General features: G+C 37.3%; 1 pseudogene; it reads left to right on the plus strand.

Moving 5' to 3' along the window:
• Positions 1 to 7527: 7527 nt before the first annotated feature.
• Positions 7528 to 14838, plus strand: LOC115300909 (annotated as a pseudogene).
• The last annotated feature ends 2110 nt before the right edge of the window (positions 14839 to 16948 follow it).

Genomic DNA, 16948 nt, shown 5'->3' on the forward strand with positions numbered 1-16948 from the left:
AGGCAGTGAGAGAGAAGAACTGTCTGATATCATTCTATGTGAAATCTAAAAAAGCCAGCCTAGTAGAAGGAATAGAGCAGTGGTTGCTGGGACCTGGGGGATGGGGGAAATGGGGACATGTTCGTCAAAGGCAGACTTCCAGCTGTAAGATGACTAAGTTCTGACCATCTAATGGGTAGCATGATGATTATAAAAAAATAATGAACAATACCATATAATAAAATTCTGTAAAAATAGCAGAGTAAAAGTATCCTGAGCTCACCTCATTCCAGACACACTGAAATAACAGCTACATCTGTACAACTAACTCTGAAAATGACCCAAAGACTGTCAGAACAGACATTTCAGTTAATCACAGAGAGAGGGCAACACTGAAAAGGGTATGAGGGATGAAGAACGGTTGGAAACCAACCTCCCAGATAAACAAACCACAAACTGGAGGAACACCAAAGCAGAGAAGTGAGAGGATCAGACCACACGTCAGTCTCCCCAAGTATGGGGAACCCATACTGGAAAGACAAATTCCCATAACGTTTGGCTACGAAAACCAGTGGGGTTTAATTTCACATGATTTTTAAATCTGTGGGGCTTAACCCTGGGTACATTAAAAATCAGCAGGCTTAGCCCCAAGGGAGCCAGAGTGGTTGGATCGCCACTCTTAGAAGAGCCAACATAACAAATAGTCCAGCTGAGACACAGCAGAGAAACAGCAGTTTGGCAAGTGCCCAGGGGATACATGAAAGAGATGCATTTATTAGTCTCAGGACATGTACTGGGAGGACAGGAACCTTCAGAATCCTTCCCCAAGAACAAAAGTGCTGGTGGATGTCATTTCTCCTTCCTTCCCATGGCCCACATAGACAGGTTGTGGGAACCAGCATGAACCATGGATCTTGCTAGCACCCTTTTCCCATGTTCACATGCAAACACACCCCATCCTGCCTGCTAGCTTCAGGCAGGTGTACTCCAAAGTGGCTCCTGCCCAGCCATACCTGGTAAGCAGCCACAGCAGGGAACAGTGCCATTCCAATGTGACTGCTGCCTTGGGGAGGAGGAGATAACTGCACACATTAGCGCACCTCAAGTTTTAGCAGAACATTTTAAATGGTGGTGCAGAAAGTCCTGCTATTTGATATGTGTGCACCTGCAGCAGACAAAGTGCAGACAGCTAATCTGACTGCTAACACTGTCCACCTACAAGTCCCCATTGGGCTCAGGCAGGCCCCTCACCAGTGCAGAGACCAAACCCTGCCCAGTGTGCCAAGAGTAGACAAAGCGGGTCAGTGTAGCTGACAGAATGGAAGACAAACATGGTTCAGCTACAACAGTAAGGCACATGTAGTACATGGAGGACACACTCGTGGAGTGTCTGGTTCTGGTGACCAGGTGGCATGGTGCTACAGGGCACCACGGGAACTCTTCTTTGCAAGCCCACTGCTTTCAAGACCAGGAGATGTAGCTGACATTTCTAATACATAGAATCAAACAGAGCATTAGACAAAATGAGGAGACAGAAGAATGAGTCTCAATGAAAGAAAATGACAAAATCACAGCAAAAGTCCTAAATGGAACAGAGATAATACATCTGATAAAGAATTCAAAGTGATGGTCATAAAGATACTCGCTGAACTTGAGAGAAAAGTGAAGGTTCTCAGTGAGATCTACAACAAATTTATAGAAAAATAAAAAAGAGCCAGTCAGAGATGAAGAACTCAATACTGAAATAAAAAAAAAAAATACACAAGGGGGAATAAAGAGCAGATTGGAGGATGTAAAATAATGTATCCGTAATCTGGACAAAAGGCTTATGGAAAGCAACCAAGCTGAATAGCAAAAAGGAAAAAGAATAATAAAAAAATAAGAATAGGTTACAAGAACTCAGTGACATGATCAAGTGTAGTAATATTTGCATTACTAGGATTCCAGAAAGAGAAGAGAGAGAGAAGGAGGAATAAAACTTATTTGAAGAAATAATGCCTGAAAAGCACAGAGTCCCTAACAAGGGACTTGAGCCTAACAAGATTAACCCAAGGAGGTCCACATCAAGACATATAATAATTAAAATGACAAGAAATAGTAATAGAGAATATTAAAAAGCAGGAAGAGAAAAAAATGAACAACATAGTCATATAGGGGAAATCCCATGAGGCTATCAGTTGATTTTTCAGTGGAAAGTTTGAGCCCAGAGGGAACAGCACAATACATTTAAAGTGCTAAAAGGAAAAAGCCTGCAACCAAGAATGCTCTACTTGGCAAGATTATTATTCAGAATAGAAGAGATAAAAAGTTTCCTAGACCATCAAAGTTTGGGAAATTCATTACCACTAAACCAGTCTTATAAAAAACATTAAAGAGAATTCCTTAAGTGAAAGGAAAAGTCCATAACTAGAAGTAAGGACATTATGAAAGGGAAAAATTTGACAAGTAAATGCAAACATATAATAAAAGTAATAGGTTAATCACTTATAAAACAAGTATGAAGGTTATAATACAAAGTAGTAAAATCAATTATATTTACAAAAATCAGTCAAAAGACACACAGCAAAGGATGTAGAATATGAAATCATATGCATAAAATGTATAGAAAGCAGTAAAAAAAGCTTTTAGAATGTATTCAAACTTAAGTGACTATCAACTTACTGTAGATTATTATATGCATAATATGTTATCTATAAACCTCATGGTAATCACAAATCAAAAGCCTAAAATTGATACACAAAATAAAAAAAGGAATAAAAAAGGGAATGCAAACATAACACTAAAGAAAGCCGTCAAACCACATGGGAAGAGACCAAGAGTAGATGAAACAAAGAACTGTAACAACTGGAAAACAAGTAATAAAATGGCAATAAGTACATACCTGTCTATACTTTAAATGTAAATGGACTAAATGTTTCAACCAATGGATAAAATGCAAGACTCATTTACATGCTGCCTACAAAAGACTCATTTCAGACCTAGAAACACATTCAGACTGAGCCTGAAGGGATGAAAAAATATATACTATGCAAATGAAAGTGAAAAAAACAGGGTAGCGATACTTAGACAAAAAAGACTTTAAAACAAAGCCTTAAACAAAAGACAAAGAAGGACATTGTATAATGATAAAGGAAATAATCCAACAAGAAAATATAGCAATTGTAAATATCTATACACCCAGCACACCTAAATATATAGAACAATTAATGAGACCTAAATGCCCCACTTAGACCAATGTATAGATCATTCAGATAGGAAATCAACAACAATATTTTTCTTTTAAGCTTTTTTAATGTTTATCTATTTATGGCAGAGAGAGAAAGTGAGTGGGGTAGGGCAGAGAGAGAAGTAAGTAAGGATCTAAAGCAGGTTCTAGACTCTGAGCTGTCTGCACAGAGCTCAATGTGGGGCTTGAACCCATGAGCCATGAGATCATGACCTGAGCCAAAGTCAGACACTTAACCGACTGAGTCACCCAGGTGCCCCAAGACAACAGTGGTTTTGAGCAATACATTAGACCAGATGGAACGTACAGGTATATACAAAACATTTCGTCCCCAAACAGCAGAACCCATGTTCTTTTAAAGTGTGCACAAGACATATTTTTTCAAGATAGATCATGTTAGGCACAAAATAATTCCCAAGAAATTCAAGAATATTGAAATCATATCAAGCATCAAATCTGACCACAACAATATGAACCTAAGTTGAAAACTTAGATCATCACAAAAACCTTTACAGAGATGTTTATAGAAACTTTATTCATAATTGTCAAAACTTGGAAACAACCAAGTAGTCCTTCAGTAGGTAAATAGAGAAATAAAGATCCAGACAAAGGCATGTTATTTAGCACTAAAAGGAAATGAACAATCATGGCATAAATAGAGTGGAGGAAGCTTAAATGCAAGCTACTAAGTGAAAGAAGACATCTGAAAAGGCCCCTATAAACTAAGAAACATAGATATTGAATGTAAACATTAGAGAATAAATTGTTTAACCTATTATATAAAAGTTAGTGGTTTACTAGTAGTTTATGGATATCCCATAAAACAGGGATTGATGAAATTCTCCTTGAATGCACAATATTCTATATGTATGTGTTCATAAGTGTAAGGCAGTGCAAGCAGACCCAAAGAAATAAAGGAGCAATGAGGAAGAGCCCACTTCGCCAGGTACTAGCTACTGATTTTGTACAAAGGTCTTAAGTTATCACCAGTAAGTGACACCAGTGGCGTCTGTGAAAGTTCAGTGATTGCATTTATTAAGCACTCTAGTTTCACCCAGAGTCTAAATCATAATCATAACTGGGAGTAGGAAGAAAATAAGTCTACATATATTTGTAAGGACACGTGTATCTAGGAAACTGAATGAGTAGAGTATGCAGTTAACATATTATGTACTGAGAGTTCTGAGAAAATGTAATGTAGGCATAAATATAGTCTTAAAAATATTTTTGGTATAATCTTCTTTTTACTCTTAATGTCACTTTTTCTGTGTATCATTATCACAAAATGTTTTTTATAAGAGTACTTTTCTTTTGAAAACTATACCTTAACCATTCACTCAGTTCTATATCAATTTTAATGTACCAGTATTTTAAGATATGGCATCAGTTTCTGTATATGGTCACTGTTAGAAGAAAGACGTTTAACATAATGTTGTGCATCCTCTCCAACTTAGAACCCCCATTACCTGAAAATAGTTGTGTACATAAAAGTTTCTAGAGTTTTGTCATCTACAAAAACTCGTCTTCTTGTGCAGGAAGAAGGCCTTCTCTATCATTTAGATAGGGTGTTGGATTAGGCGTTTCCAAATTTCACACACTTCTACATATTTAACTCTTATCTAAAAAAAGTTATCTCTGATGAGGAGGCTTACTTTTTTGCCTAAGGAATCTACTAAACGCAAAATATATGAATGCTTATTTCATATTAGCTGTACATCACGTACTGAACTAGATTCTGAATACATAGAACAAAGTTTTATAACAGAAACACTTGAATGATTTGGGATGAAAACAAAAGGATTCTAGAACTCACTATAGAGTGTGGGCTGTGCCTTGATGGATCCAGATTTTCCATATAGGAGAAGCTGAGATTGGAAAGGGGTGGTTGTGGGGAGCTGGAAGACTTGCCTTAAACTGCATTTCTCCCATTGTTTTGCTGATTTTACTTAGACAGTCTTTCCTTTGGAATATTTCAGGATGCCGAGGGAATTCATTAATGCTCACTACCTGCCCCTCCATCAACAAGACATAATTTAGCATTGACAAGGAAATGTGTCATCACAAAAATAAGCTAGGTCAGAAAAGGGTTTAGGGAAGACTTCAGAAGATATACAGGTGACTTGAGTCTTGAAGGATTAGTACAGGGAATCATGAGGAGAACTGTGGTTATTTAAAATACAGAGTAATACTTAGTGTTAAATAAGACTTTATTCAAGTTAATACTCGTATTAGAGAATAATACATAGAAGGCTACTAGTACACATTGATTGGGTTGAGTTCAGAGGAAGAGATTTAAAAGGAAGATTGCTCCATGCACAATACCCTGATATCAGAAGCCAGAGAGGTATGGGAGAGTCTTCTAAATTTAAGCTTTCTACCTTCAGTATTTGCTTTTTTGTTGTGTGTAAGAATTTGTTGTGTGTAAGAGGAATGTAGAGAAGAATGTGGAGCTGGAATGTGCCTTGTATTTGTTAGTTTACATTTATATTAAAGGTGATGAGCAAAAATCGAGAATAACAGCTTCACACTTTTACCATGTACAGCTCTTGCTGTTCTGAAGGATGGACTGGGGACACTGAGGCCTGGGGCAGAAATGTCGTCAAAGGGTAATGGAGTAAATCAAGTAAGAAATAAGAGGAAAAGTTTAAATTCTTATCAAAGAATGGAGGAGGGCACTTGTTGGGATGAGCACTGGGTGTTATATGGAAACCAAATCGACAATAAATTATATTAAACATAAATTCTTATCAAAGGAAACAACACTTTTCAATAAAGGACAATATAAAGAATATCTTTTGAGAAAATAGATGAGTGAAAACATCTTTCAGTAAGATTCTAATCAACATAATTAGTATTTTCTATTGAAGTATAACAATAGACATACAATATCCTATTAGTTGTAGATGTATGTTATAGTGATTTGATATTTTTATATATTTTATACATTGCAAAACTATCTCCATAAGTCAGGTTATCATCTGTCACCATACAAATTTATAACAATATTATTGACTATATTCTGATTTCTTACCCCATATAAACTTTAGAATCACTTTGTCCGTATCAACTAAATAATTGCTGAGATTTTGATTGCTATGGGCTGAATGTATAGATCATGTTGGGAAGAGCTAAAATCATGATGACACTGTCGAGACTTCCTATTTATAAACACGAAACATTTCTTTACTTACTAGTTGTTCTTTGATCTATTTATTCAGAGTTTTCTTTATACGTATCTTTTATATTTTGATTGACACTTTTGCACTTAGATTTTTGGGTTGTCCATGTAAATAATATTCTTTTTAATTAGAACTACAACTGTTCATTTCTAGCATGGAGGCAAGCAATTGATTTTATATATTAGCCTTGTATCCTGCTACGTTGGTACAAGATAATCACATATTATTAATTCTAGGATTACTTTTTAGGGTCAGTTTGTTTGGATTTTCTACATGGGCCTCATGTCGTCTGTAAACAAAATTTTAATTTCTTCCTTTAAAATCCACAGACCGTTTATCTGCCTTACTTTTCTTGCATTGCATTAGGTAAGATTTCCAGTACAATGTTGAAAAGAAATGCAGGCAGGGATGTCCTGGCCCATTCTGCATCTTACTGCTCCTCACTTCTTCCCATTAAATATGTAGCTAGTTGCAGGTATGTTTTAGTAGATTTTTTTCTCAAGTTGCAGAATTACTGTTCTTTTTGCCTGAATATATGCAATAGGTTACTGATTTTCCTGGCTTTAGTTATACTGTTATTCCTTTTTCATGGCAAAATACCTCCACTCTTGGGCAGACTGATTTTTTTTTTATAAACATGACTTCTTGGTATGGCACAATATTTGCTTGTTGGTTGAAAGTGGTTGAGGGATAAAATAAAGATGACGTCAAGAAAAACTTCAGAATTTTAGTCTGACACACCTGAAAAGATACGGTGGCCTAAATCTAAAGTGAGTGGTACAGATTTGGGAAGAAATAGGAGAAGGTTCAGTTTTAGGCAGGTTAACTATGAAGTATCCAACATGCAGTTCTATGTAGATTTGGACTGATGTGAGACGTGGCCTGGGGGGTTCAGGTGGCCAGCGTGTTTATGTCATTCACAGCGATGAGATCACAAAGGGAAGGAGGAAGCGTGGTAGGGAACAAAAGAGATCAGTAGAAACTAGAAGAGAGTCAAAAATGGACTGGGTGACATCGGCATCATGGTGCCATGCGTTGTTCTTTTAATCTATCGTTTTTGACATACAACGAATTACTAAGTCATAAACAAACAAACCGAAAGCACCTGTGCACAGTACACCGAGACAGCCATGAGTTCCATCCATGTCCACAAAACTGGGCGGCCTGAATCTTGAACGAAACTGCAGAGTAGGAGGAACGTTGGCAGATGTGACAGCGGCAGGTCGGGCAACAGGCCAATCAGACCTTCCTGGCAGAAGTAGAAGGTGAAAACAGAGGGTGGGGGCCTGGCTCTGAGTGCTGCGGATGGAGGAACCCAGTTGCTGTCTCTGAAGAGAGACCTCGGTGAGTAAGGAGAAGGAAGAAGGCAGACAAAAAGAACTAAAGAAAATAATATCCTGTCAACTGCCTCAGTTTCTGGAAAGAGGAAAGATAGCTCACAGGGCTCTGGGACGCCCCACTCAAGGATCCCCCTACTGGGTCAAAAGCATACCCAAAGCCCCACGTGCCAAGCACACACCACCTCCCACTCTGCGGCCACCCTCCTCTTTTTGTTCTTTCTCTGCCATTTTTATTTTTAAACTTAGGTGCTCCCAATCTTAGAGACTGGGTGCACGCCTAAGAGAAAGCAAAAACTTGTGCTATATCGCCACCTTCTGGAAGGTAAAAGGAAGGCTCCTAATTACCAACTGGTCCAATTGTTAAAATCAAAAGTAAACGGAGCCTTACTTAAACAAGAAAGGGTTTTCACTTCTTATAATGTGGCAACAGAGGCATTTGTCATCAAATACCGTGCAAAACCACTGTAATACAACATTACTGTAAGGAGTAAATCCTTAAATATCAATAGTCACCATAATGTAAATGGCTTAAACTCACCAATCAAAATGCACAGAGTCGATGGGTGGGATACCAAGACCAAACTATATGGTGCCTATGGAAGACTCATTTCAACTCTGAAGACACAAGAGGCTCAAAGTGAAAGGATGGAAGATGATATTTCAAGCATATGGGAACCAAAAGGAAACGGGCAAAGCCGTATTTATATCAGACAAAATAGACTTCAAGCCAAAAGGGTAACAGGAGACAGAGGTTATTATATAATGACAAATAGGTCAATACCTTGAGAAGATAAAACAGTTGTAAATACATACACTCCTGACATCGTCGCCTTGAAATATATTAAGCAAATAACAGGCATTATGGGAGAAATGGATAACAATATAACAATATTAGAAAATTCTACTATCAGCAATGAATAGATGATCCAGACAGAAAATCAAGAATAAAACATTGGACTTGAACTACACATTAGGGGAAAAATGATTTAACAGTCATTTAAAGAACGTTCCATCCAATAGCAGTAGAATATACTTTCTTCTCTAATGCATATGGAACATTTTACAGGATAGGTCCTATGCTAGGCCACAAAACAAATATTAGCAAACTTAGAAAGATTGAACTCATATTGACTGGCCACAATAGTATGAAACTAAAAATAAGCAACAAAAGGAAAGTGAGAAGATCTAACGCTATGATGAAACTGAACAATACACTTCTAAACAACATTGAATCAAAGAAGAAATGAGAAGGGAATTCAAAAATTATCTCAAAACAAATTAAAATGGAAATAGAACATATCCATTATTGTGGGAAGCAGTAAAAGCAGTTTTGAGGGAAAAGTTAATCAAAATAAATAAATATGTTAAGATACTAGAAAGATCGCAAATAAACAACCTAAGTTTGTACCTCATGTTAATAGAAAAAGAAGAAACAATTAAGCCTAATGTTAGCTTAAGGAAGGAAATAACAGATATCAGAGTGGCAATAAATGAAATAGAGTCAATAAAAATAATATAAAGGATCAATTAAGTTAAGAGCAGATTCCTCAAAAGGATAATCAAAATTGATAGAGCTTTACCTAGACTAACAAAAAAATAATGAGAGAAGATTCCAATAAAATTAGAAATGAGAAAGGAGACGTTACATCTGATACTTCAGAAAGTACATGGAATCACAAGAGACTACTGTTATCAATTATATAGCAAGAAATTATATAAGCTAGAAGAAACAGATACATTCTAAGAGTACACGATCTACTAAGACTGAACCAGGAAAAAAAGGAAGTCTAAACAGACCAATAATGAGTAATAAAAAAAATTCCCAACACAGAAAACTCTGGAACCAGAGGCTTTAATGGAGAAGAATTAACACTTCAGAAACTTGAAGAAAAAATAATACCAAGCCTCCTCAAACTCTTCCATAATTCAGAGGAGTAGGGAATATGGAAGTCCAAACTCATTTATGAGGCTGGCATTTTCTTGTACCAAAACCAAATAAAGACAAGATAAGGAAAGAAAAATATAGATAAATATCACTGATGAATACAGACACAAAATTTTTCAACAATATTTTAGCAAATTGAGTTCAAGAACACATTGAAAGAATTATGCATCATGACCCAGTAGGATTTATCCCTGGGATGCAAGGATGTTTCAATATACAAAAAAATCAATAAATGTAATATATCACACCAATAAAATAAATGATAAAAATCACAGGATCATTTCAATAGATGCAGAACAGCATTTGACAAATACAACATCTTTTCGTGATAAAAATTCTTCACAGATTGGGTATAAAAGGAATATGCCTCAACATAATAAAGACCATACTTATTAAATCCACTAACAGCATTATACTCAATGGAAGAAATACTGAAAGCTTGTCCTCTAAGATCAAGAGCAAGGCAAGGATGCCCACTCTCACCATTCCTATTTAATACAGTATCAGAAGTCCTAGCTGGGGCATATAGGAAAAATAGGAATAAAAACATCCAACTTAGAAAGGAAAAAGTAGCATTCTTCCTAATTGTTAATGATATGATATTATATATAGAAAATCCCAAAGAGTCAGCAAAAAAACGGTTCGAATTAATGAATTATTTTGCTAAAGAGACAGGATGCAAAATCAATATACAGCAATTAGTTGCATTCCTTTACAACTTCAGATGATGGAACATCTGAAAAAGTAATAAATCTATCCTCTTTAGAGTAGGATACATGCATCAAATACAAGATGCATCAAAAATGATAAATACTTAGGAATAAATTTAACCAAGAGTGTGAAAGTTCTGTACAGTGGAAATACAAAATTTTGCTGAAAGGAATTGAAGAAAACACAAACAAATGAAAAGACATTCTGTTTTCATGGATCAGAAGAATTAATATTGTTAAAATGACCAAGCTAGCCAAAGCCATCTACAGATTAAACACAATCTCCAACCAAATACTGAAGGCATCCTTCACAGAAATAGAAGAGACAATTCTAAAGTTTATTTGGAATCACAAAAGACTATGAATAGCTAAAGCAATCCTGAGGAAAAAAAGGACAAAGCTAGATTTGAAATTACACTGCAAAGCCATTGTATTAAAGGAATATGGTTCTTGCAGAAAAATAAGACACATCAACCCTTAGAACAGAGTACAGAGCCGGGAGTTAAATGGTCATTTACAGACAGACAACTTATATCCAACAAAGGAGCCAAGAATACCCAATGAGGAAAGGACAGTGTTGTCAACAAATGGTGCGGAGAATACGGAAGAAACACACGCAGGACAATGGAATTAGACCCAAGCTACACCATTCAAAAAAAAATTAACTTGAAATAAATCAGACACTGAAACATAAGACCTGTTACCACGAAACTTCTAGAAGAAAACATAGGTAGAAGCTCATTGATATTCATCTTAGCAATTAATTTTTAAACAAGATGCCAAAAGCACAAATAGTGCTGTTTTAAATCGTTACCGTGTTATTTATTTACTGACATTCCAAATGTGTTAAGGAAGGTTTTCAGAGTACCATCCTGAATTGTTGTATTTAGGCTTTGTGTACCTGTCAGTGTGTGTGCGTGTGTGTGTGTGTGTGTGTGTGTGTGTGTGTGTGTGTGTGTGGTTTTACCGCACATTGCTTCCTAATGGCAGAATTCTCTCTTCAGCACCTCAAATCCATAAACTACTCAACTCCATCAAAATTTATAATCCATGGATCTTATTAACATTTAAACAACCTCTGCCTGTATATGTCATCCATTCCCTATCTACCCACTACAATTTAAATGACACGATCCAATTTGCTTTTTATTTTTCCTTGCATGTTTATTCAACTCCTTTGTTTCTCACTCTCTAAGTTGTCCCCATCTGGAGCAAAGCTGACCACATTTGAGACCCACTATCTATAGGCCAATTGTCCGCTCATGGTGCAGACCTTTGTTCCTCTTGCTAGAATTTGAGCTCCGCAAATCAGAAATTTTGTCTGCTTTATTCACTGCAATACTCACAGTACCAGGAACAGTAGTGATGTTATATATGGACTATCAAGAGTACTTGACAATTGTGAAATAAATAATGACTGTTTAATATTTGGATATTGAATTCCTAAGTTGTGTTTAGATCTTGATTAGAAACTCAATATTTTTGCTGAATGACAAAATAAGTTCATACTAGTTTTTCGCCTTCCCTTTTACTAATTTACTAATATAATTCTTACATATATCTTACATGCTACTTTCTAAATTAAATGCATTCCATTATCTCTTAAATTTCATACATTTTAAACAATTTAGAGCCAATATAAACTCTGGGTGATCACAGAAATATATTTTATTATCTTTTACACTATAGTAGAAAGGTAAATATTTGTCTGCATGTCAACTTGTTGCAAGGACCCAAATAGCAAACGGGTGGGACTGTAAATTGACCGGTATTCCTGTTGGTCTTTTAATACACAGTATCCAATTATACATTAGCATCCTGACAAAGTTGTGTTCTTTTTCCTGAAAATCTCACATCCAAACTCTGGACTGTGATCAGCTAACTAATCTACAGCTATTTGGTTAAATGTATTGATAGTGGTTAAATTTCAATAGAAGACTTTTCATTTTATTTTCTATATCAATCTCAGAGATAATCTGTGATACGTGTGTGTGTGTGTGTGTGTGTGTGTGTGTGTGTAAATTTAACTCTCCCTGATCCTCTCTACCTAATTCTATTGGTTAATTTAGTCATCTATTTTTTTTCTAATTTTTCACCACAATATTTCTTAGTTCAAGTAATGTATTGCTAACTAATACCCTATTTTCAAGACTAAGGGAGAGTAATAAACTGTGAGCAGTATCTTATAGAAGAGCCAAAAATGGAAGGACTCTGATGTGTCATGCATTTGCAGGATGGCACAGATTGCCCTCCTAATCTTCGTGATATACTTCGTGATATACTCTAAATGATTGTGGCTTTCTCTAGACACAGGTCTAGCCATGAGTAGTCTGGGAGCCATATTGAGCTAGGGTTGGTACTACATACATATGCAGTCTGTATTCTGACCCACAGTGCTCCTTCTGCCTCTAATCTCTCTGTGTATTGGCTCCTTCAATTTAATTTGGAATGGTTTTCCCAAATCCATCTTTTAGATCTCCAGGTTTGCACATGTCATGTTGTCTTTTTACAGAGCTGCTATTCACGATGGATTTTTTGTTTTCCTTTCAGTGCTATATTCCCTAATTTTTCCTTTCTCTTCTGTATTTGTGAGCTTTTTATCATGTCCTTCAGCTCTTGTTGTAGAAGGCCTAAATTATCTTAGATTTGCTTCATATCACTGACAAGCATCTTGTCAAATACTCTCTTTTTTCAAAACATAGTTCCTTATCATTCTAGATGTGAGTAAGATCCATAATTTCTGGGGATCATAAATGCTTAAGCTTTTGCTAAAGAATTCTATCAGGAAGGGGCACCTGGATGGCTCTGTCTGTTAAGCAACCAACTCTTGATTTCTGTTCAGGGCATGATCTCACAGTTTATAAGTTCAAGCCCCACATAGGGCTCTGGGCTGACAGTGCAGAGCCTGCTTGGGATCACCTGTCTCCCTCTCTCTCTTTGCCCCTTCCCACTCATTCTCACTCTCTCTCTCTCTAAATAAATAAATTAACTTAAACAATTAAAGAATTCCATAAGGAAGGGGTCAGAGAGGAGAGCCAGGACACAGGCAGCTGTGATCTTGTCACTTTTCTTTTGCTACTTTCTCGTCAACCAACTTGAGTCCATCTCCTTGCTCTTGGTCAGGAGGATGTCAGTCTTCTAGCAAGGAAACCACAAAAGGTTTCTGCATCTGGCGACTTATTCATATTCAGCTGTTTACAGCTAGTGCCTACAGGCTTGAACATGCATTTGTTTTTTCCCCCACAGAAGTCTGTTTCTGGCAAAAAGGAAATACATATGCAGTCTTATTTTCTCTTCAGCTCTGATATTTGGTATGGTTGTGCCTTAGTCACCCTGCATTCCACATACCTGCTCTTTCAAATAAGAGCATGCTGGTTTGATCCTAGGGGGCTATACCTTGTTTTGGACAATTCTAGTTTTTTTTAATGTTTTTTAAAAAATGTGTCGTCTTATAGCAGTCTCCTTTGATTAGGTAAAAAAAATCACCACGTTTGGGGTTCCTGGGTGGCTCAGTTGGTTAAGTGCCAAACTTCGGCTTGGCTCAGGTCACGCTCTCTCTGCTTGTGAGTTCGAGCCCCCGTTGAGCTCTGTGCTTAAAGCTTAGAGCCTGGAGCCTGCTTCAGATTCTGTGTCTTCCTGGAGCCTGCTTTGGATTTTGTCTTCATCTCTCTGCTCCTTTCCCACTGTGCTCTGTCTCTCTCTTTCAAAGATAAATAAACATTTTAAAAAGTTACCATGTTTGATGACTTTTTATAAATCATTGCTTGTTTCAATTATTTTTTTTCTTTTACATTTTTGGTTACCTTTGCTGTGTTAAAAACAAAACAGAAACACAAATAAAAACTCACTTTTCTGGCTTCTCTGCTCTCTCACCAAGTGCGGCTCTGGCTCGAGGCTCTTGGCTCCCAGTAAGCCCAAGCCACGGCCTTGTCTCTCCATCTGCGATCACAATCATCTCCTGGGACCTCATCAGCCATAGTGAGATGTTCTTTGACTTCTACAAGATCCAGGAGATGTTAGAGGGCTATGTCTGAGGTGGAGGGGAAGAGGCTCAGTAGGACAGAGGGTCATATTCATGACCTGCTCATTGGTGGAAATGGCCCCGCTGAAGTCCCCAAGAGTGAAGGTACCGAAAGGACGGTCATCACTGGTGTTGACACTGTCCTGGACCATCACTTGCAGGAAACCAGCTCTACAAAAGAAGCCTGCAAGAAGTCCAGCAAAGATTGCATGAAATCTATTAAGGCAAACTTGAAGTACAGAAGCCACACAGAGGAAAACCTTTTATGACAGGGGCTATGGAACAAATCAAGCATATCTTTGGAAATTTCAAGAATGACTATTTTTTTTACTGGTGAAAATATGAATCCAGATAGTATGATCGCTCTGTTGGACTACAGTGAGGATCCGATATATGATTTTATTTAAGGATGGTTTAGAAATGGAAATATGTTCATGAATTTGGCCATTAATTTGGATGTATCACCTGTTGCCATAACTGGCTGCTGCTCTTCACATAACACCAGGGCTTAGAAAAATGGGAGTGATGTCATCTTGAGCTCTTCACAGATTTTGGCCCTGATTTATTTGGAGCAGAAGCATTGTTTTTAAGAAAAGAAAAACATGCCCTGTAGGTTGTCTAAAAATAAAATGCATTTCAACTCATTTGAGAGAACACCTCTTAGTTTATACATATTTAAACCATCCTGTGTGGCCTCCTGGAGAAGCTAGAGCCTGGTTATAGGAAACTGCTAGAAAGCATCTCTAGGATGGCCTGTGTTGTGCCCAGATCGCAAACATCCCAAAGATGCCAGGAGTCCGATCATGTATGCAAAAGCAAGGAGTCTTCTATTTGGGCTTAAGCTTGGACTCTCAGACCTCACCAATGCAGTGGATCCGTGCTGAGAGCCCCGAACAATAGTTGAGCAGGGCTTTTATGGGGTTTGGAAAAGGAAAGGGGAGTTACAAGGAATGGTGACACAGGCACAGCAATCCAATCGTAATCACACAGCAGCCCTGGTAACAATCTGAACCTCTCAGAATCTCCAGGGTATCCGTTACATCTGGCGGGACCCAATCATGATGTTTGGGGTCCTTTGAAAATGACCAATTATGGGGTGGGCTAAGGACCCCCAAGTGGAGTTTGGGCAAGTGGTGAGCGATTGGCTAACTAACATTAAGCAACTATGTATAGCCCCCAGACCCCAGGCCCCACCTCAGGAATGTTAGATATGTCTTCTGGCCCTCCCTATTTGGCCATTGTGAAGGCAGTTTCCTTTTTAGGCAATATGTGCTTTTTCCCTTAACTGTCTGATCACTCTGGGGAAACCGAAACTCAGGCCTGCCAGCTTTGGAGGGAAATCTGAAGCCTGTTGTGGCATTTGCTTAGTTCGGACCTGAGTCCTTCAGCCTGTAGATAACCTTTACAGTGGAAATCATTCCTGGGACGAGAATGTCAATAACAAGAACCCAAAGTCTCACATCTGAGTTTAAGTAAAGGGAAAGACCAGCTCATATCTGTGCCAACATTTGAAGGGGATCCCTCACATTTCAAAACCTGCAAGTGGAAGTTTATAACTCTCAACGACATCATCAAAAGAATAAAAAGAGTTTAATATAGCTGGAAACAAACAAACAAAGAAACAAACCTTGGAATCAGGTGACTGCAAACATCAGGGTTAAGTTTCCTCCTGAATCTGCATTGCTCAGTGAGCAGACGTGTGTCTCTTCCACGAGGTGACGGCTTCCATAGTATGGAGCGAATAGGCTAAGGTTGCTAACTTCTGTGTCTGGCATCCAAACTGCAGGAATCAGAAGCTATTGGCTGCGACATCTCCAGATCTTTAGGAATCATGTGGTCTTCCATGTGATTTTTTCAGCATGACAGTGTCGGGAATATTGAACTTCTTGCCTATCAGCACTGAGCTCTCATGGTCCAGATGCTCTGGGAGATAAGCCAGGTAGAAAGTGTATCACCTTCTTATCTATCTACCTATCATCTATCTATCTATTGATCATTTATCTTTCCTCTTTTTTAATTTTGTAAAATTTATCTTATTTATTTTTGTGTGTGTGTGAGAGAAAGAGAGATTCCTAAGCAGGCTTCGTGCTCGCACAAAGCCTGACATGGGGTTTGATCCCATACTCTTGGGATTGTGACCTGAGCCATAATCAAGGGTTGGATGCATAATCAACTGAGCTACCCAGATGCCCCCAAAATAAAGTAATTTTTAATAAGAAATTTGACTGTAATAAGTGATATTTTACCAGAATTGTCAATACTTTTAGTTTACAAATAAAACAATATTTAGTTATTAAAACTGAAAATTTGAGAAACCATAAAAATGACAGCACATAAACTAAATAAATAAAACTGACAAAACACGTAGACTATTTTATAAAAATTGAAGTGATATACTATTTGACATAAAACATATTGTAAGATAGACACAAGTAGAAAAATTATTAAATGGCCTAATAATTTGAAAACATGATGTGAAAAAGAGTGAAAGCCTTTTAGTTTGTTAGGCAAACGTGATAACCACTACACTATGGAAATCTCACTATGC

The sequence above is a fragment of the Suricata suricatta genome, chromosome 1 (assembly GCF_006229205.1).
Source record: "Suricata suricatta isolate VVHF042 chromosome 1, meerkat_22Aug2017_6uvM2_HiC, whole genome shotgun sequence".
Lineage (NCBI taxonomy): Eukaryota > Metazoa > Chordata > Mammalia > Carnivora > Herpestidae > Suricata > Suricata suricatta.